General features: G+C 37.6%; 1 protein-coding gene across 7 annotated transcripts in view; it reads left to right on the top strand.

Moving 5' to 3' along the window:
- alt (SMC superfamily domain-containing protein aluminum tubes) overlaps positions 1-23,594 on the top strand; it is a 233,372-nt gene that overhangs the window by 81,818 nt on the left and 127,960 nt on the right. For 6 of the 7 annotated variants that reach the window (XM_083118597.1, XM_083118600.1, XM_083118598.1 and 3 more), the window contains exon 1: positions 1,495-1,786. The exons of the other annotated variant lie outside the window; for it this stretch is intronic. The gene's annotated coding sequence lies outside the window, so the exon portion shown is untranslated. Of the gene's footprint in view, positions 1-1,494; positions 1,787-23,594 lie in introns of those variants that run through there. 7 annotated transcript variants of the gene reach the window in all.

Below are 23,594 nucleotides of genomic sequence, written 5' to 3'. Positions count from 1 at the left end.
ATATACAATATATACTGCTGGACAATGAAAACCGGACACTTTAATATTTGACATCTGAATTGCAATAACAGCTCGCAGGTATATTACAGAATGTTCGGCAGATCATGTAGTACCATATGCACCATTCATAGGCTCGGACTTTGTTTATGCATTCGTACTTAATTCAGTTTCTGCAACATTTAGTTAGCCCTTGTACCACAGCTTTTATCGACCCATTGCGTTATCACAAAAAATGCAAGAGTCCGGTTTTTTTTGTCCAGCAGTATATATAACAATCAAAACAACCCTGATTTCTCGAGGAGAGAGGGAATCGATCGACTGTAGGCCTACATGCTGGTGTGCATCGCTTTGCAAACTTCAGGGTGGAAAACTGATGATTGCCTCCCCCCCCGTTCTAGCTACGGCCCTGACCTGATTGAAAATAAGTTTATGCAACTACATTCAGGGAGGGGTGCCCCCAAGGCCTATGACGCACTCCCCCCAAAAAGGAGAACACTTCCCCTTTTTATGCCGAACTATTTACTCAATTTTTTATTTTATTTTGGTGAGACAAAATTTACGGAAATATATAACAGACATATTTAAGCAATGTATGCTTACTTTAGGTATTGTTTACAATACAGACATTTACATGTATATTGTATATTACTTTGACATTAATTAAATAACACTTTACATAAGAGATAATAACTTCTGACGTTGCAAAGTTGTGGCAGCAAATTTATTGGTAATTGCCTAAATTTGAACCACCTATAAAATATCGGACTCACAGGTTGGAATTAAGGAACGTACACGAACGTAGTCTGTTTTTAATGATTATTATGACGACATCCATTGTGCGTTCTGCAGGGCAACTTGTCACTGGTATGGAGATCAGAATTTTATGAAATACCTTCAAATTTGTAAAGGTCAAAAACTGGACAATAACAACTAGTCAATCAGATAGTTTGGCTGTTTGACTAACCTTGTATTAATGCGTACCGGACGCCCCCCTCAAACCGATTCTAAAGGCATAAGAGGTGGTGTTTCATTTCAACCCATCGCCGCGATCACCCACAGTTTACAGTCAGGTAGAAAAACTGTACATAACCATAACTAAAAATCAATAACAAGTCAATCAAACGAAACAACCCTCCCTCCATTGCTGTGTGGAGATAAATAGAATTGGTAGCTAAACTATAAAATTTTGTCCCCCCCAAAAATTCCCAATCCCCCCGTGGGGGCATCCCTGAGACCTGACTCCATTGGTATCTCGATAATCCGCCACTTTGTAACTATCTGATTCCGTATGTTTACATTCGTATTTTCTTGGGTAGAAGGATGTAGGATAAATCAATAAAAATGTACGATTATTTATTAGTTTCTGGTCGAAAACACATTTTTTTATGAGTAGTAACGTCAGTTGTGCTTTGCAATGACCACGCCCTCTTTTGTCAGTTCGATGTTCTCGCAGAACGTATCGATAGTCGATTAGTATCGATTGCAATGTGGGCATAGGCTCCATCTGGCAACGATCTGTGGAATTTTCGTACGTGCAATGATCATACGTGGCATGAGAAGTAGGCAGTGTACGGTATTCTTTGATTGCCAATCAGAAAAAACACTTTGCATACAATAGGCGTGGCTTCTCTTCAACAGGTTGTGTTACCGATAATTAGTGTGTTGTGTTAGTGCGTGTGGTGCAAAGCGAAACCTTTCTCGGGGTTGTGATCTTTTTGGACAAGTGCCGGGTTGGGACTTATAAGTTTTATGATCGTGTGGACTGTAGAATTTGTATGTTTTTGAGGTAAGCTATGAATAATTTTATATGTAGAAAACTAACGTCAATTTTCATTGGGTACAACATAATTGTGTTGCGTGTGAAGTTCTATCATAATGCGTATGACGTTTGTGCAAGCAAGTGTCTTGACTGACAGCTCCAGGCTCAGGTATATGTTCGATATTTCAACATGATGTGTTGGAACATCTGTGAACCTAGATAATTCCACGCATGCACTTGTCCTACCGGTTAGCAACTTGTCATCTTAGCCTGTAAAAGTCAGTTTTATATTATGCAAAAATCGTAGATCATTATTATTTTAAAAAAATGTAGTTTATTATGTTATGTGGAGGAGGTAGTATGTATTTTTCTAAATATATATATTTTTTTTACTGTAATTGCTTTCCATATTCCACTGTGAAGAAATTAAATTTCTTGTTGATGCTTACTTATTCGTAGCATTGTAATATTTACAATATATTCAAAAGACTACACTCTGCACTTTGTATCCCACATATCATCACACCAGCTGATGGTTCTACACTTATTTTTCTGTATTATAGAACTAAATTGATGCTAGTAATGGCTGACACATGCAAAACATGTGAAATGGCTTCCAAAGATTCTCGTCATTACCCACTCCATGTACGAATAACTTTTCTTAAATTGAGTGCATGGGAAATAAAATAATTTTTGTGTCATGATAGTTTATGTGGGGGCCCCAAGTTCCTTTTGTTTTATTGCGATTTCATCGTGCTACGAATCGTTTTCGATTTACTTCAGTTAACACATACTGTGGAGTTTTAGCAATTACTTAAATTTTTTTTTCAATATTTGTTTTCGTAGTTAGGCAGGTCAGGTTTGGTTCTCTTAGCATTAAAATAAAGGGTAATTATGTAGTATTGCCCGAACACCTCTCACTCGTTTATTTCGTTAATTTTAGCATTGATACTTACCTATTCTGCATTGCGGAAGATTCTTTAAGATGGAGTTATGCCTTTTTCCATAAAATAGTGTCAACTTTTCATATTAAGAGTCATTATTTGTCTTCCTTGTTTCGCTTGTGTAACAGACAATATGGCGTTCACTCGTCAAGGATCATCGTGCTGACTAGCTTTGTCGATGATCAGGTGGTTATGCCGTGTTGCAACCTACTTTCGTGTTACTGATTTTGTATTTTTTCCCCACGTTCGAAAACACCATGAATCATGCATGGATAGCCCCACGAACCATTCATAAATAGTCCCATGAACCATGCACGTCAAGGTTAGGTTAGGAAAACATATTTAAAATTGTCATGTTCTTAGAAAACAACGGTGTGGTTGGAAACCCTGACTGTGGGTTACATCATCGAACGCACGCAACATTTGTTTCATGTAGAGGAAGGACATAGAGGCAACAGCTTTCGTGCATTGGAGAGACATTATTCTTCAAAAATACATGATTTACCGGCGAAATAAATTAAGCGATGGGAAAAAAACACTTCCACGATCTTTCAAAAGTGTACGGAAAGTCAGTTCGGTAAGTACTTTCGGAGTGATTTTACAATATCGGGAATTTCTCCATTTTGTTTGAAATTCAGCATACTCACTAAATTTGGCCCCCTAATCACGAATCTGCAGTTAAAATTTGGTGCTCATACGTGGAAATAGCAAAATAATCTAAATTAAGTTCTTATTTCTACACCCTCGATTTCGGACTTTTTTTTTTTGTGAACATTATGTAATGCTAATTGTGAAGAACATAAATCTGGAGTGCAGAAAGAACTATTTACCAATTTATAGCCAACTGAAGGTCAGATATTGCCGTTTGAAATTTTTGAGTCCAAATTTTCCACCAACTCCGGGCTCCGCCCCTGGGGTATTTGACCTACTGCCCCCAATCGCTAACGTGGCCCTGGCTCCCCGGCTTTCTCTATAGAGTCCCTGTTAAAGGCATGTTAGAAATTGGCCAGATTCACCTGCCCCCAAATAAGCGTCAAATTTTAAGTGCAGATTCGTGATTACGAGGCCCAAATTAGTAACTATCCCAAATTTCAAACAAATTTGATAAATTCCCTGCATTGTTAAATTATACCGTACTTTCTCCTGTAAAAATGAAGAAATCTGTTCGGGCGATACTACATATTTACCAAATAAAGTTCCTAAATACCCTCTACAGTAAATATTTACTTTCACACAAACAGATTTCTTCATTTTTACAGAATGAACTACTTACGGTAACAAGTTCCTGTAGCATTGTCTAACACCTTGAAGGTGATTTCTGTCATGTGGGAATGTATCATAGCGGAAATTCATGTTTTTTGTTGAAAATTAATTCTCTGACTCACAATAACCTTTGGCGCGTACACCTTCATAGATCATCGCACGCCGTGCTTGTGTTTTGTCGATGTTCATTGGGTATGCAGTTTTTCCAACCCAAAATACGAACATAGTTAAAATCCGTTGAACCATTTACGATAGCCCCAAGAATCATTACGTAAGGTTAGTTTAGTTAGGTTAGGCAAACATAGTTAAACTATTTTTTCACTAGGTTTGCCTATCCTAACTAAACCTAACCTAACTACTAGTTACACAAATTTTAACTATGTTTGCCTAACTAAACCTAACCTAACCTTACATAATGTCTCTTGGGGCTATCGTCGATGGTTCAGTGCATTTTAACTATGTTTGTACTTTTTCAGTTAAGAAGGTTGGAAACACTGCATACCCAATGAAAATCGACAAAACACAAGCACGACATGCGATGATCTACAATGGTGTATGCGCCATGTTGTGTCTTACGGAAGCGAAAAAACGAAAACAAAGAAGTACTCGTAATGTGAGAAATTGAAATTACTTGCATAAAAATGACGTGAATACATCTTAAAAAATGTTCCGCGAAGCAGATAGGTAACTACGAATGTTAAAAATGACGAAACAAAGAAGTTAAATTTGTTTGTGGAATAGTAAATTTTTACCATACTTACATTCATTTGTCAACTGAAAATACGTTGTTCATGGGAAGCACACATGCTTGCGTGAGGTATTTTTAAAGTTGTTTTTTTCAACATAAATAACTTTTTTCAAAATCCAAACAGTGCTCATTACTTCAAGAGAGCTTCAACTTTCGTGTGACAATAATTAGTCTTCCTGCTAAGAGATTTTGAAAAAAATCATAAAACAATTGGAACCCTTACCCCATTCATCTTTGAAGGATCTTATATGAGGGTGATTCAAGTGAAAACCTTAAATATTTATTATGAGGCAAATGAGGAAATACAGAAACAATTATACATACATAATTTTCCGACCTAGTCCCCATTTAGTGCAATGCACATATTCCTGCAGCGCTTCGGAAGTGCATGGATACCTCATGAGAAGAAATATTTTGGTTGTGACGGTAGCCACTTGTGCACCGTGATTTTCACCTTTTCATCGCTTCAGAAATGCTTGCCTCTTTGAGCGGTCCCAACACATGAAAGTCACTGGGGGTGAGGTCTGGTGAATAAGGTGGGTGTGTGACACATTCAATTTCATATACTGGATTGTCGCAACCGTTAAATGGGCAGTATATGGTCGGGCACTGTCATGCAATAACAATACACCAGAAGTCCTAGTCGTTTGCTCCAGATTGCAGGGCAAAGGTGATTTTGGAGCAGATCTGCATAAGAAGTACTACTCAGTTTTCCATGTAATGTTAAAAAATTATTCCATTTGCATCCAGGAGAGAGGGTTTTGACGATGAGCTATGGTGCCATTACTTTCTCGATTTTTTTTGTTTCAGGTTGGTGATAGTGCACCCAGGTTTCATCTCCTGTAACAATTCTTTCCAGAAATCCATCATCTTCGACCTGGAAACAACCCAAAAGTTATTCACAGGCATCGACGTGACGGTTTCTCAATTCAGTAGTCAACTAACGTGGCACCCATCTTACCAACACTTTATTGAATCAGAGCACATCATGGACAACATTATGTGCTGAACCAACACTAATATCCAAAATGGCGGCTCTTTCCTTCACAGTAATACACCTGTTTTCCTTCACAAGCTCTTCCACTGCGGCGATGTTTTCGTTTGTCACTACGCAGTGTGCCTTGCCTGATCGCAGGGCATCCTTCACAGAAGTTACACCTCTTTTAAACTTTCTACACCACTCGTACACTTGCTGCTGTGACACACACAAACCACCATACTGCGCTTTCATCCTACGATGAATTTCAACTGGTTTAACACCTTCACTACTCAAAAAATGCATCACAGATTGCTGCTCTAACACAGTGCATATCGACAATGGGGCGGCCATCTTTGCACTGACACTGCTTCCTTCTTCAATCTTGCAGCATCATGTGGGGCGTTACCCTCACACCCCCTATACGCCTTCATGGCGTGGTGCTATGCACAGGGGAACACTTTACCTTTACTTTACCTTATATTACAAATCAATCATGCAACTTTGTGGAATTTTATTTGAATCACCCTCGTATAATAAAGGGAACAATGTAAGAATGGCAGTAAACACATTTTTTTACCAAGTATTTCATTGTGTGACACCAGGTGGTGAGAAGAGCATGGAGGGCTATTTTCACCAGCAAAATTAATTACCTAAATCTTACCATAATATTGTCTCTTATTTTATTATATTAATTGGATGTGTTACTGAACTTTCTGCTAAGAAGTTATTTTGAATTTAAAATGGGTGTGACTACTACTGTCACCAGGTAGTGATAATACCTACCAGAAAGTAGAGTTGGAAGAGGTAGAGTTGTTTCCGTGACTTTTGGTTGGAATTTTTTCAGTTTTTTGCCCCAAAGTGTTTCAAATTGTTAAAAATACATTGCTTGACTGCGTTTTCTTGTTCCACAGCTTTCATTTTATATCTACTGTAAAAATACACTCATATCTAAATTTAAAATTCATAGCTAGACAAACAGTAGCAAAAATTCTGGCTTTTTTGAATGGATGGTTTTATCCAAGTGGTATCATCATATTTCAGTAGGCTTATTAAATATATCTACGTAGTACGTGAACACCCACATAACGTAGAGTAGTTTTGTATATATTTTGTAAATAGAATCTTATAGTATACTTATATAATTTGTTTGAATTTGGCATACGAACTTGCACATAAAGCAAAAAGGAAAGAAGAAATAAATAAAATATTGCTACATCTATCAACACACTTATCAAATGTACTCTCAGTAATACCTGTTTTCTTTGAACTACTATATCTAAAATAAAAAATCTGGCTTTCAATTGTATAATTTGATGTAATAGCTGCTAAACATGGCCACTGAGCAAGCCTTGTGTAGTGGTTCTCAACTGTTGTGAGACTAGAGTGCAGTAAATTCATTTTATAAAACTGATGCCCTGCTCAAAAATGTTACCCCTTTCTCATTTTTTAAACATTGATATGCACCACTGAAATTAATAAACAAATTATGCCACATGGTGTATGTCTAGGCTTGTTTGCAAAATAGGGTGATTTCGCCAGTAGTCAGCCCTTTAAGAGAGATTTTTATTTCAGTGATTTCGCGTGAATAGAAATCCCAGTACATTTTCTAGTAATCAGTAGGGAACGGAACTTTATGTGCTAAAAAACTCAGAAATATTTATTTTTTATGTGTCATAAATGTTGAAAATATGTGATAAAAACAGGAAAATATGTGACAAAAATAAAAACATTTGGTAACAAAAACAAACTATAACATGCATTTTAAACACCTGAAATCAGTTTCTAAATGATTACCTCTTAGTGAGCTATTTTTTGGAAGAGTTGCAGTGGATCACCATAGTTTGTTTCCAAATTCTCCATTGTAAATCTGTCACGATTATCTCTAAATAGCATCTTATATTGTGAGAAAGATCGCTCCACGTCACAAGAAACAATTCTTGCATATTTGAAGCACGAAATGTCACTAACGCTGAAGTTTTCCAAAGCTTCCTCTTCCTCTACTTCACTTTCCAAAACACGTGCAATTTGGCACAAAGTTTGAAAACCTTGTTTTTTCCCAAAAAATTCTGTACATTTAGACATTTGCACTCGTGCGTTAGATCCAGTGAATTCTTTCAGTTTCGTTTCTACTATACGCAGACGATTCAAGCTTTCGTATGGAATTGGAGAGAAAGGACAGGTTTCTTGAGATGTATGCCAATTCGACTTTTAAGGAGGGCTCCATCAACAGTTCTTGCAGAATTCTTCTTTGTCGAGATCATTTACAACAGATACAATTTTTTCAAAGTTCTGGGCATAACAAATGCATCCAACCAAGTGCCCCATCGCGTAACTACAGGTGTAGGGGGAAGGGGAACTTCAGGACATTTTTGTTTAAAAATGTCTATTCTTCAAGGCGACTTGATAAAAACTTTCTTCCCATTTGAAACCAGTTCATCGACATTGGGATAAAGAGCTCTTATCTTTTCACATATTCTATGCAACGCATGAGCCACACATGTAACGTGCACCATTTTGGGGTAGCTAACAGCAAGGCCTACTGCATGTAAGCTGCAGCATCTGTCAAGAGAAGAACATTGTCAAATTTTATGCCTTCCGGCCACAATAGCTGCATTGCTTCATTAAAAAGCCTTGCTATCGTTACGTGTAGCCAGCCCCAGCTACTTACAGCTATTTTCTCCCAATAGGATCGTAGGCGAGGTGCCAGAAGTCTGCCAGCGAGGGTGCTTAAAGACAAAACAAACCTAACACTCTCGATATGAAAGAGGTGCGGAGAATAAACATTTTTCCTTCGAGGATTTCGAGGTAGATGAAGTCAATGAGCGATTTTATGCATTTAAAATGAAAATTCGCAAAATATGTATTTACATACAGAAAACTGGAAAATATGTGTTTTTATGTAAAATAAAATTTGCTGTGTTGACATATAAGGCTATGATCAGAATTTTGGCAAAAATGAGGGTCTCTATCTTATCGCAGAAAAAACATTTATTTACCTGAAGTTCCTTTCCCTAGTAATCAGGATGTAAATAAAATGGAGAATTGCAGTTTTATGACTGCAGTATTTATTATAGCACAAATAAACCACAAAATATAGCAATTAAGCTCACATTGTAAAGAGAGCAAAAATCCCAGTACTCAGCCACTGAAATTCAGAAGTCAGCCATGGTCAACACTAGTAGTCAGCCTGCAACTGCACAAAGATAATATAGGTTGCCCCAGGTCAGATATTGTTTAACAGAGCTGTTTTTTTATGCATAAAACATTTTAAGAGAGTGTATATTTAAAAATGAAGGTTAACTTATCATGTAAGGAACGTTATGTATGCCTAGTAACATTAAATAGGTATACTTGTGGGTGCCATTAAGAACACCTGACTTCACACGGACTGTTGTTTCTTTAACATTAAGGATAGGCCCTAGTATAGGTTTTATGAAAGAAAAAATACTTTTGTGAGAACCATTCATTATTTGGGCCAACTAAGCACACTCTGGGCAGGCAAACACTTGCTGAGTTACATGTCTATAAGGCAAGTTACACAGCTCTGTACATTTCAGGTGGAACCAGCGAATGCAGTAATCACAACCAATGTTTTTAAGATCATCATCTTCGACATCACTTATTAAATCTTCATCACACACTGCACATTTTTCATGACTGTCTTTCCTTTCTCCAGTGCTACTGTTAGATGGGCCAGGTCGGTGTCTCTTTTGAGGTTTTGTCTTTGAACTTTCCAGTTTTCTCTTGCCATTCTCAGCATGGTCTTTTCTTCATTATTTCTAACTTTTCTGCCACATGTTTTCTCCATGCCTCTGACAATATTGCGTGTGGATTTTTTTTCCTTTTTTCTGTCCTTCGGTTCCTTTCTTCTTATAAGACCAGGCCAAAACAGATGGCTGTCAAATCCTCCTGGTGAAGGGACTGTTGGTGATGGAGGAGCTGTGTCTAATGGACACACTGTTGTTGAAGGTGGGGAGAGAGATTAATGCATCCCAGTGGTTGCTGCTGATGGAGGAAGTCTTGTTTCTGGTGGGGAAACTGTTGCTTGAAAATGTCCTGTCGTTTCTGGTGAGAAAGAAACAGTTAGTGGTAGGCGCTGTACTGCTCCACCTGAAGAATTAGCTACTGGGGAAAGGGAACTGGTTGTTGGTGGAGAAACTGTTAGAAGAGTAACTACCTATTCCTGATTCACTATGTGTCAGATCAAAAGTAGGCTCCAGAAGTCCACTGGTAGTTAGTTCCTTGATACATTCCAGGCGTAAGATTTCCCAAGTCAGAATGAATCTGATTATCAGCAGAAAGGCTGTCTGCATCATCTGGTGGAACAGGGAGAACCTCATGCATTTCTGACGAACACAGGTAGGGGCAAGAGTCTGTTGAAACGCATGTAGTTTCATTTTCTCCTGAAGTCACTGTTGCACTGATGATTTCTTCAACAACTGCTGCCACATCAATGCCTCTTCTCTCAAGTCTAGCTTGAAAGTGTTTAATTACAACAATTGCAACTTCACATTCATCTCTTGTTGGTGTCACTTGAATATTAGTATTACCTTCTTGTAAGTTTGTGCTCAAAGACATCTGCTCCAAAGCATTCTGCACACAGTTTGTGTAGTCTACGGCCTTGGTGGCTCAGTCGGTAAGGCCTGCCCTACTCCCCTACACCCTGGCTACGGGCCTGCTCTGCTTTACAACATGTGAATCAATGGAAAAGCATGAAAAGTAAATTATTGTTGACCTACTCCCCTCATTCAGTTACCTGTAGGCTAATCATAATATGACCACAACTTGCAGCTTACAATTTCAATGTATTTTTCTTATTTTAATATGTGCTCATACCAAATAAACAACCTGCTTATCAATGCAATTATTGCATCAGGTGAAAGAGGCACTTTATAATAGCTAGAATTTTTAAATGCCTGTGATTTTCCTTCTTCAGCAGAGGGGGCTGACTACAGGATAAGCTGGCACCAGTAGTCAGCCACTTTCGTGATATGGGGGCTGCCCACTGGAAGGATTTGTCTCATAGCATTTTAAACAGAACCATGTTACAGGGATTACTGTTCTATGTCCAGAACATGGTAAAATAGTCCCAACGAGCCAACCAAGGTTAAATCCAGTAGTCAGCCCCTGGAGGCTGACCACTGGCAGGAAGCCAGAATTCACAACCCTGTACTCAGTCTCCCCCCTGTCGATGTACAGACATTAATATACAGCTTAAAACGTCTTTGAAACAAATCCTTATTCCTTCTAACACAACTACAAACAAAATATTTGGTAATTCTTCACTAAATAACCTTGTTACCTATTTGTTATCACAGTTGCTGTTGTTATTTTTTTGGTTGGAAAAAACACGTGCTTGCATCAGTAACACAAACAGCTCCACTGGATGGTTCATTCCTTCTTCACCAGATGCCACCGCCTTTCACACAAAGGCTGGCTGACTACTGGAATATGGTTTTACAAGTCTGTTACCAAGTATAGAGACAAGGTTTAGTGGCGGCCTTATAAATGTACATTTTTTCGTGATGTGGCTGACTACTGGAGGAGGCTGACTTTAGGAACATCCACCCTATAAAATTGGGTTTCAAATAGTTGGCAATCACTGGATCTAATGAACTCACACAGCCTGGTACCAGGTCACAGCCCGGCAGTTGAGAAACACTGCCCTAGTACACTGAGGTGGAAACTGAAATAGATTGGCCAAATATTACCTTAAAAGGGTAGATTTTTTATTTAAAAAATCTGGCTTTCTGTCAGTAAAATTTTGTTTGTTTAAATCCACATTATGCTCAGATATGCTAATTCTGGTTGGACCTACAACTTAAAATGTAACCTGAACCACTGTGCCTCCATTGGTTTGAACCTGGAACCTCTTGATTACAAGGTGGCAACGTCACTTTATGCCATCAGGGATGCTGATTCTTTTATATGTGCAACATTCAATCAAAAACTTGGCAATTTTCCAAAAACAGTATTCGTAATTATAAGTTACTTTGAGCTTTATGTCTAGGTGTAGTGGAATGCTGATTTAATTATTAAATATAGTATACACACATGTAGTTCTGCATACATATTATGAATAGTAATGTTTTTAATTGAGGCACTCAGAATAATAACTGCAGATCCCAACCTACCTCGAATTTTGAGCTACAAGTATAACGGTATACTGCTGCCACCTACCTTTCATATGCTGAAGTATCAAAAGAATTGGGATATGTCAAAACACTCATATTCCACTTTTAAAATTCGTCCGTAAGGAAAATGGAAATATTATCAGTGAAAAAAATGACATATCCCAACTGTGTGCTTTTGTTTATGTCCGCTACGGGTTCAGTAGCGTTGTAGACAATATGGCAGCATCCATGTCTGAGCGTGTTGTTGTGCCAGAATCTCCGAAAAAAAGGTAAAAAATGAGTGAAAAACTCAATTGAATGGGTAATGATGGAGTTATGCAGAAACAGTGGCAAGTCATATGTAACAAAAGCTTTTAACTGTGGTTCCACAGGGTGGCTACTCACCGGGAATTCTGCGTGAATTATTGGCTCCGGGAATTATGCATGAATTCTGCCTGAACTTTTATTACCTATTGAATTTATGCATATTGATAAATGTCCTGAGGCGAGATTTTCACAGTTGAGTTTTTGTTTTTATCGAGGAAGGAAAATAATGTGTGAAAAATAAAACAGAATTCTCTCCATCTGTTTACTTTGTTACTATCCTTTGTAGAGCAATCTGACAGACGGAAGATTATTGCAAGATAAGATTTCTTCAAAATGATTAGGTAGATTTGAGTTTGAAATTCTTACACAATTAACAATTTTTCGCAAGTTAGAATATATACGCCATAACATTTGTGTGACTTGTGTTTGTAGATGTATTTCGAGTCTGAGTATGTGAAATGGCAAATGTAAACTAAGGACCTCAAATTTAATGTTTTAAATATACCGTTTAATTAAATTAAATTAGAATTTTTGGATAAATTGGAATCACACAGACACTTCATATTGTTACTATATAAGTTTGCATATCAGTGGGGTAGGAGGTCATTGCCCCCCCCCCAACATTGAATGGAAATCAATTCTAAGGAGGGTAAGGGGGCAAACATTGATAACCAAGGGCACCTGCAGAGGGCACAGAGGTGCAATTATCCCCCTCGATTTCAAATGCTATGCAAATAAAAATACATTTCATAAAATTTTCTTAGTCTCGTGACTAAGTTCAGAGCTGTAGTAGCTAGGGAGCGGCAGGAGTCGGACCTAGCCGCCGAACAATCTAAACGATAAAAGTTGTAAAAGAGAGAATGCCATGGCACCTCATGAAATTATGAAATCAATATTGTTTTCAGTTTGCAAAAAAATGGATTAAAAATTTTCTTTTCCGCTTCACTCGCAATATGATTGTTTTCTGTAATGCACTGTAAATTACCAGAGAGAGAAATAATCGTCTTAAATGCATGAACAATTGTTGGGAGGAAAAGGAGCGTGCACATTTGAGAGACAATTTATATAATTTTTGCATTGGTTTGTTATGAGGTGGATGATTTGATTATGTAATGAATATAAATAATACACTATATATATATATATATATACTATGTATTAAAGAAATTTACTTTGAATACATACACAATTTAGTGTTGGCATGTATTTTCTTATTTTACATCACTCCATTTTGAATATGTGTAAAACTTATGTTGTACATGAAAGTTATACATGTTATATGTACAAAAATAATAATATTCGGAATGCATTTATCATGCATTTTCTGCGATTCAAAAATGCAGTTTGTGTACTTGTTTTCCATTATTAATGAATGTGAAATTGAACTTTTTTATTTAAATGTTTAAATTAGTTTGTTCCAACACACATGCTTTAACACCAATAGATTGATTTGGATTGGTTTGGTGTTTTATGTCCACTTTATGCACAGTATGGCTAATTGGGTGTGGACCTACAGTTTAAAGTGGGATCTGAACCACTATGTGCCTCCACCGGGAATCGAACCCAGGACCCCTTGATTACGAGGTGAGCTTTAACACAGACGTCTACCCCCTTTTTGTGTAATTTACAAGGATGATAACATCTTTGACACTACACCACTATTACTACTAATAATATTAATAGACATAATAATGTCATTTTTATTATTATTATTGGTACATTTATCCTGGTACTTGCCCCTCAGACAAAAGTTCGTGGTTGCGCGTCTGGTGCATGTGTGTGGGTGTTGAGAGGCGGTAATACGCAAGGTTGAAATAGAGGAAGCATCTGCTTGTGGCCTTGAATTTTTTGAAAATTGCCTTGAAAACTGGGAATTTTACTTGAATTTTATCATGGTCCTAGAGTGGCCACCCTGTTTCAGAAAAAGATATGTCAACCATTAGAGAAGTGCTGTAACTTTCGTGTTTCAACGTTTGTCTGGCGATGTGAAAAAATAATTGCCCAATCCACTAAAAATATTATTTTATATTTTTGCAATCCACTATAGTATTATTTTATATGAAAGCACAATATATATCATTCATACATAAAAAGGAATACATTAATTTTCATATGAAGTAAAGTAAAAAGTGCGAGAAATTTAATGTCACTTTTTATATATGCATGGTATATATATTGTGCTTTCATTTAAAAGCAAAGTTAAACTAAGTCTTTTTTCATTTCCTTTTTTTTTTAAGGTAAAGTACAACAAATAATCTTACCATCCATTTTGATGAAATCCTCCTTGAAACAGCTTACCGCATTCCATACCTTGCTGCCTGTTGTACCTGGCTTTGCCATTTCATTGACACTCAGTACTGTCACACAGTAAAGTTAAGCCTGTTCTAAAAAAACGTCAATGAAAGTCTAAATATATGTACACTTTCAACTCAACAGACGTACCGCTTACAATGCGTTCGTTACTGCTTACGCCCAGATGCCCTGTAAAAGTTTACACAGGATGCCAATTTACCTTGTGTTTGGCTACTGACAGAGGGAAAAAATGTGAACTACAATGATAATTTTACTTGTCTTGAACCAATCTAATAGAGGTTCCAGGAAATTTTTATACTGGGGTGTCAGGTTGAATGTGAATGAATACTAGTGGTGATAATATTGTTATATAAACAATTAATAAGCATCAGAAAACTCTTGGATGGAACCATTTTTACCATGGATAAATCATCAGATTCTGTTCTGCAATCTCCATTATCATTTGTAGGGTGCAGATTTTTGCCTATTTGCCATTTTAGTTCCTTAGTAGTAAAACGTAGGATTTAATGTTTAAAGTTGGTTTCATGGTGTTTGTAGTCCAAAAATGCATTTTTATAGTGCCTATAAATTTATCTTTTTAGAGTTAGTGCCTATTTAGCTTAATTTTGCCTAAAATGCCTATTCTGCCATTTTTTCTAACTTCAGCTTTTTTTTTAATACTCATTTGGCTTTCTCTACATTGAAGAATACTCATGTGCTTTGATGTGTGTGTGAGAGGAAGTAGAGGAAATATCTGTGTTCATGTTTAAAAATACTAAAGCACAAGTTGGCCAGAAGTGTATTAATTAAAAAATGGATTGCTGCAGGAGCTTGTTTTAACACTGACAGGAAATTTGATTTTTGTTATTTAGCGATGCTTTTCTCCATATTCGGCTAATTGCAACGATGAGGATGATAGTGATATGATGAAATTGATCAAGAGACATTCACAAACAACATCCATGACAAGGCTGTGATTCAAACCATTGGCGTCGCAGCCTTATTGTACTAACTACTCTACCATGAAGGTCGGCCCCACACGGAAAATAATTTTCTGTCATGCTTGTATGAAGTAGATATGTTTAACTGTTAAATTGCTTTACAAATAAACATTTCTTTCCCTCTGTAAATGATTTTTTTACCTCTCACGTTATATGCAAACGAGGATAACTGGTGAACAATGCAGGATGTGATGAGCCGTCATCTTACATTACCTCAGTTCTGAACATAACAATGCTAAGTTATGTGAAAAACTTCGTTTGGTGGCCTTGTGTGGATTATGGAGAATTACACTAAGCAGTGCTTGAAGTCGATAATGTTAGCTGGGGGGGAATGTTTGATCGAGCCTTGGGGTTAGTTGCGAGGATGCCATCCGCCTACATGCCCTTTCACTTCAAACGCTGACACTAAGTTAAACTATATTATTTATTCTAAAATTTCGTGCGAATACACAGAAAAACAACTCATATACCTGTGCCTAAAGAAAATGCAAGTGCTTTAAATTAACCAGGTTGTGTTATCCTAGCTTCCCTGCAAATAAGGATTTGGTTCAAACTATTGTCAATTGTTTGTCAAGCATATGTGCACAATTAGTACAATGGGTGACACAAGTTCATTTCTTCAGAGAAATTTTAATTGTAAGATCCTTTAAAATATTTTTTTGTTAAAATTGTGCAAATTGTTTTTCATCACTTGTGAACAATTATACACATAACAATCGTTAGCAAAAGTTCTTTTTGTGAGAGTTTCTTTTAACCAGAGGCGTGGCGTGCATGTAGCCGCTGTTACCGCAGGTAACACCAAAATATAAAGAATTGAAGAACCCATCTTAAAATATTATTACGTACATAAACTGGTAATATTGTCGTAAAGTAAATATTGCAGACTGACATTTTTCTGACACCGGCAAAAGCGAAGAGGAGGACTGATCCGGTACCCTCCACAGGCAACATGAGGAAAGTGCTCTGAGCCCATGCAAGGAAGACTTCGCGTTGCGGCAAAGACTGACTGCGGGAGGAGGCGGGGGGTTTATGGTATGCCTGTTTAGCCGGCGCAGTTGCCGGTGATCCTTACCGGAAACATACCAGTGTTGCCATATTCAATTGACAGAAAAGAGATAAGTCGCCTAATCGGGTCTATCTTACTCTGAAGGTGTCCAGTCACACTGGGGAACGATGGCGCAGTGGTAGTGTCGCCGCCTTATAATCAAGGGATTCCGGGTTCGATACCCGGTGAAGGCACAAGTGGGCGAGAAGGAGAGGAGAGGGATGGGTATGGTCAAGGGGTCCGCTGTCCTTCTAAAAATGTCAACCTAAAATTCTATATTTCACACACATAATATTATTTCGGTTACAGGAATTTGTGATAATTGTTGATAATACTGATTGAGATTGACATACGTTGTCGCAGGAATGCAATAATTTCGGATTGAAGCAATGTTTTTGTGGTGGTAGAACTGTTTTTGGGTGAAAACAATACTTACAAGCATAATTTCAAGATTGTTATCTTAGCACGCTCTGAAGTGTCAGGTGTCGCAGGTTCGAATCCTCAGCAAGAAATGGTTATTTCAGTGTTCGTTGTTATTATTTTACTTACATAATTATAAAAATTAATAATTACATACACAAAGAAATAATAATTTTATTTCAATAATTCACCATGCATCCTCGTCGTCACGATTATCCTATAAAGCGAAAGCCTTAAAGGTAGCAAGGGATGTAAAATATACGAAATAGTAGTGGTGTCAGAAATGAGATTTCAGTGGATTTAGTGAAACATGGGAGTGGGAGTAGTTAGGAAACAGATGAAGACTACATCTATTCTACATACATCTTATTTGAAACGAAAAGTTTCGCGATTTGGGCAAATCTGGTTTCAAAAGAACTAAGATGGCAACATTAGTAGAACTGGACTCCTTGCAGGTTCCGAAGGAAATATTGGGGAAGGGCCGATGCTGAGAGGGGAGGGGGCAAGGAGGGTGATTCACGTGTTACAAAAGTAAACAACGGTTTGTGGGAGGGACTGTGCAGTGGGAGTTTTGTGAGTGGTGTCTTTCGTCTTTATGTTGTTTTCGCGCATTGTCAATTAATTAATGAAGCTAGTTCCGAGGTGGCAGGTTCATCCTATCTGGACAGTGTGTGTAATCGTGCGATAGAAGATATTTTGAAGCAATCTTTCGGTTCGTTATCGAATTTGTGGCGAAAGGGAGGCCAAAACCTATTTTGAACGATTTAAAAACCAAGTCGTCTGCTGGATATGACCGACATTTCAATGTTTCGTGGTATAACGACTATCCGTGGTTATGTGGATGTGTGCAGTTGTCGAAACTCTTTTGTTAGCCATGTACTCTATTTTCGGGTGAAAAAAAAAGTGTCTAATTCAGATGTGGATAACATGGACCATGACGCACCCAAAAATTCAAATTCAAATGAAAAACTTCTCTTTATGACAGCATCATAGAAGTTTTTTGATTTGATTTGATTGATTTTGCTTCGCTTGTGCCACTTTTGGCTAATTTGCGAAGAAGGGGATGAGTGATGATATGATTAAATTGATGAATAGACATCACAAACGCCCATGCCCAAGCTAGGTTTCGAACCCGGGATCCCAGCATCATATAACTATTTTCAAAGTCTGATTGATCTGCTCTATAAGTAGCCTTCGATGTTTCTGTAAGTATCAAATTACGTATTATTGTGTCAACAACCAATGTTTGCGATTTCACTTTAGTCCTTATGTCAACTTTTTTTTTCCTGATTAATAATTTTACCAAAATCTAGTATTGAATTGCATACGTACCAGATTAATATTATATGACCTACTTGGAAGACATTGTGGGGGGGGCATGAGGTGGGGAGGCGCCCAAATCTCCCTTAAATGTCCTACTGATAACCGGTAACATTTTTAAAAATCCACGCCACGCCACTGCTTTTAACTAATGATTCCCTTCAAATGTGAATTTCGATCAAAATAGCATTAATAGTTTTGTGAATGGTTAGCACACTTTTATACATAAACTGTAATGCTAATACAGTATATCTGTGCATTGGCATAATAAAATTGAAATAAATTCATGATCAATGGCTATTTTAATGTCTTTTTAATCTTAGGGTGCCTTTTTTAGTGCCTTTTCTTATTTTACAGCACCTTTTTAAGTGCCTATTTTAATCATTTTTGGTGCCTTTTTGGAGAGGTTTTTAGTGCCTATAAATCTGCACCTTAATCATTAGTGACAATAACATTAAAACTGAAGAACTTTATATTTATTAACAATTCTCATTACTTTTTAATACATTGTGCAATATTTTAGCACCTTTTGTGAGTTATTAGTTTTCAGTTGAAAAAACGTTCGAGTAGGGATCTATCGAATATCGTACTTCTCAGTTAGTGTCCAAAAAAATAAAGCTGCAACAATTTTCTGTTACAAATGTTACTACACTGCACTCAGTGTTAGGTATTTTTGTGGTTTTCTTTAAAATATAGCTGTTGTAGAGAAGTAAATGGGGAAGAAATAATTATGCATAAATTTGTAGGGTTACCAGATGACAAACTTTAAAAAAGAGGACATTTTTAGATGCAGCACTTCGAACAGAAGTTTTGTGTTTACCACTGTTTTGGTGAGCTTGTAGATCACACACCCCTGTTAAATAATTTTACACCATTTCAGTATAACTAATAATAGGGCTCATTACAGGAAAATGTCTGAATATTCTAATATTTATTTGCTATGCCAGTAGTATTATAAGGTTGTGAAACTTGGTCTCTAAGTTTAAAAGAAGAACATGAATTGAGAGCGTTTTAAAATAAAGAACTTAGGAGAATATTTGGATCTAAAAGAGATGAAGAAACATGGGAATAGAGAATATTACAGAATACTAATGAACTGCATAAATAAACTATATTCATTCTTTGTTGGAAGAAAAGTTTTTTGTCTTTGAGCTTGCAACTTATAGTGTTGTATTTCCTTACTTTGAAATTGAACACTGAAACAATATTAACAATTATTTACAAATATAAAATTTTGTTATGAACCTTGAAGTTGAAGCAGTTAGTTGTCTATGCCCCCCAAAAAGGACATTTCCCCATTTTCTTAAAAACCTGCCTGAACCATTTTTAGGGCCTGAATAAGAGGACATATCTGGGTAAAATGGGATGTCTGATAACCCTATAAATTCCATAACTGAAAAACTCGAGGTTGACAATTCATTAATGTTAACTTGGATTTATTTTAAAGTAACTGATCAAGTTCATTTCAGAGAGAGAGGGAGGATAAAAGTTACCACTATGCTCCATATGTCCCCCACCCCTCCCTTCAGGTTCTGCAGGGACATTGCAAGAAAAATTCCCACTTGAGATCACCTACCGCGGGTTCTTACATGGCAGTAGATGCCACATCAACTGGACCACCTTGACTCGTTTAAACACAATCACTTGAAATATAAGAGGGTTGATCAGCATGCTCTGCTCCTGTCCTCCTCTCATGAGGGAGAGAAGCTGCTGACTTTTCACTTGACGATCCCTCTTCTGATCTGGCTTTGCCAGAGGACCATTTAACTACTCTTATTCTTCTGACCTGTCCTGAAACCATACGTTTACAGCATCCATCACTTCAGAGTCTCTGCTGAAACTCTTCCCACACAGTTTTTTTTTTAAGATTTGGAAACAGGTGTTAGTCCCGGAGTGCTAAGTCCAGAGTATACGGTAGAGGTCTGCAAATGTGATCCCTTGCCTGCATGCGGCCCGTAATGGGAAGAAATACACTCCCTGCGCAGCTGTTGTCATGAACCAACCCAACTTGCCCATCTGAAGGGGAAGCTTTCAAGCATCCATCAGTACCCAGCATGGTTCAACCGCAGGCGGGCAGCCAATAACAGTCGCTGTCCACTGCACTGCGAGCATGGGCGTCGGAAGCAGGGGCGGACAGGAAATACAGGAACACTTATTATACACATTGCAAATCTGTTACAGGCAAATATTGTTAAATCTGATAATACATTGTTCGAATTATCAATGTCACTGCATGAAAAGGCTGCTCAGGAGAAATCTCGAAAACGTTAAATGTGAACGAGTGTCGAGTGACTTCCCGTTTGATAGGTTTATTAATTTCAAACAAGAGGAAACCTAGTGTAGTACTGGTAACCATGTTTTAATAGTTAAACACAAATCTAGGTCAGATATAATTGGATACGTCAGTGGTGTTACAATTACATAAAGGGCATTGGATGCATTACTAAATAGTTTTGAGTGCCCATTTGAAAGCACTTTTCCATATCAGAAAATGCATTTCCTAAAAGTTGGATCGTAGTATCTTTTGACTCATTTTAAGTTTCAAGTTAGGATTAAAATTTAACAGGACAAGTCTGTGCTAGGGTAATAGCGTGGTCCTAAACCAAGTGAAATTTCAACTCTAACTTCCTGTTTATTAGAGACCAATTCAGTGTCTCTTTTATCTTGTGATTTTAAACAAGACAGCTCAACATCCAGGCTACTTCATATTGATCGAATTACTGACAACCTTCAAACCTACAAAACAAAAAAATATTCCACTTTTACCTTTTGTAATAAACACTTCAAAGGCATCACAATTTATATATATATATATATATAAAATAACAAAAAACAGTATTCTTTCTGCTTTCATAAATACGCAATTTATTTTGATTTTTCATTTAGCCACTTTTGGCTAAACACGACGATGAGGATGGTAACTGATGAAGTGACACTCACAAGGAACACCTATTCGCAGGACGGGATTCAAACCTGGAATCCCTGGCATCATAGCATGCTGTGCTAGCCATTCTGCCTCGCATGTCGGCAAATTCGTAATTAAACATCTGTATAATAAATGTTCTTCATTTGTTGGGCTTACAATCACACAATCTTTTTAAGCCATTGCTAAGAGGATAGTTTTAAAGAAATATAATCAAATTCATAAGACTGGTAAATCAGTTACATTTTTTTTTTCAATTTACCAATACGTTCTAATTGACTATAGAAATGCAATGAGACATTAAAAAAAATTGAATATAAAGTTGCCTGAAGTGGTGATGGAACATAAGACCCTCACCTGCCTTACCCACTATGCCATTTTGCCAACCTTGCAAATTGTGATTCTTCTGGGACCTTTGTGTATGCTGCTACTTACGCTTATAATTTATTTTGTACTGGAACCGAGTTTGAAATAATCATGTCAAACGCGTGGTTTTTAACGCTGAATCTACTATGAAGGTTTCATTGGGAAATCTGAACATGCCAAGAATAAACGTGGCTGTGTATCGTACCGTCTGCCCGCTTAAAGTCCCGGATGAACTGCGTATACCCGCTCCAGCGTGGGTGTGACTCGTTAGTTCGGGACCGCAGTTGGAAGCACGTGGATCCTGCCCAGGAGCAACCGTAGTGCGGTTTTATCCAAGCTGCGCAGGCACATGGAGAGCTGGGTCCTGAGTAGTGGGACGGCAATTGAACGGATGCTGGATTACGGAGTGAGTCAAGCCCGCCCATGCAGATCTCTAGAATAGGGTGGGTGGTCAACCAATTGAAATTGTGTTCTGTTTATACCGGCCACTGCAATTTGGGATGTGTGAACTGGTGCGTTATCATGCATACCCTGGCCAAGCTTTCCGTGCCTCTTCGTTTTGATAGCATTTCATACTTTTTCAATTAGGCTGGCATAGTAACTCCCTGTGGTGCCATGTTCAAGGTATTCCACCAGCAGTATTTCCTCTGCATCCCATAGTACGTAAGCCATGACATTGCCTTTGGACTGTTGAACCTTGACCTTTTTTCGGTGCTGAGGATCCATGGTGTTTCCACTGCATGCTGTGCATTTTTGACTCTCGATCAAAGTGGTGCACCCTTGTTTCTTCCATTGTTACAAAACTTTAAATGGATTTCCCTTTGTTGGCTCTGATGAGGGAGAGAAGCTGCTTATTTTTCTCTTGACGTTCCCCCTTCTGATCTAGCTTGAGCATTTTCGGAACCCATCAAACTGAATTTTTTTTCATGTTCAAATGTTCTGTCAATATGGCCTGTACTCTACAATATGAAATCTTACGCATCTCTGCTAAATATCGGATAGTCATGTGATGGCTGCCCATAACAATATCTTGGACTTTAATGATAATTTCTTCAGTTACAACTGTCATTGGGGGTCCACCAGCATGTTCATCTTCACATGACTGTCTTCCACACTTGAATTCCCAACACCACCTTTTAACCATGTCATATGAGAGGGCAGACTCCCCTAGGGTCTTCCTTATATCATTATAAATATCTGTAGGTGACAGATTTTTTTCAGCAAATATTGGATGATTGCACGAATCTCAGTTTTCTCCATCATCTTGGAATACTTACACCTCTCTCACTTTAGTTACTTGTAAAACAAAACAAAAAGCATGATATCAAAGACACTTGGTGGGTGTTCATGACTAAGATAGGCCATGCAGCACACAAAATGTTTTCCTCCTTCAATAACTGGAAGTGTGTCAGGGGCAGAGCACACTGATCAATCCTCATATTTTGTATATACTACCTGAACTCAAATAATGAAGAGCTGGGTTGAAATACGAACTCGAGTCTCCATGATAACACATCTGTGTGATTATAATTCAGGCAAAACATGAAAAACCTTCATAAATTGTGCCAAATTATCCACTTTGTCATGCACAACAGGCTCCAAGATGCATTTTCAATGTCTCACATGCTCCCCCCCCCCCCCTTCCCAAATGTCTTGTCCAGATATTACACCATTTAACAGCACATCTACAAGCTAATGAGGCTCTGTCAGCGACCATGGATGAGAGTGGAGAGTGGCAAGGACTCTGACAAACAGTGGGTATCTTTAGTATATAAAGGAAGACATTGGATTTAACAGTAATTTTTAAATTATAACAGTTAGGCTGAAAAGTTCGTAGGCTAACATAGTAAAAAATATTTTTTTGACAAAATTCGATTTTATTATTCAATATAGTTGCCTTCGAGGGCGATTATAGCGGTCATACAATTTTTCGATGCCATTTTTATAGTACGATTTCTCTTTAGCCTCAAAATAGGCCTCAGTTTCGGCGATTACCTCTTCATCAGTGCTAAATTTCTTTCCAGCGAGCATTCTTTTAAGATCTGCAAACAGGAAAAAGTCACTGGGGGCCAGATCTGGAGAATATGGTGGATG

This window comes from Lepisma saccharinum, chromosome 3 (genome assembly GCF_977018435.1).
Source record: "Lepisma saccharinum chromosome 3, izLepSacc3.1, whole genome shotgun sequence".
NCBI lineage: Eukaryota > Metazoa > Arthropoda > Insecta > Zygentoma > Lepismatidae > Lepisma > Lepisma saccharinum.
This window is presented reverse-complemented; position numbering and strand designations above follow the sequence as displayed.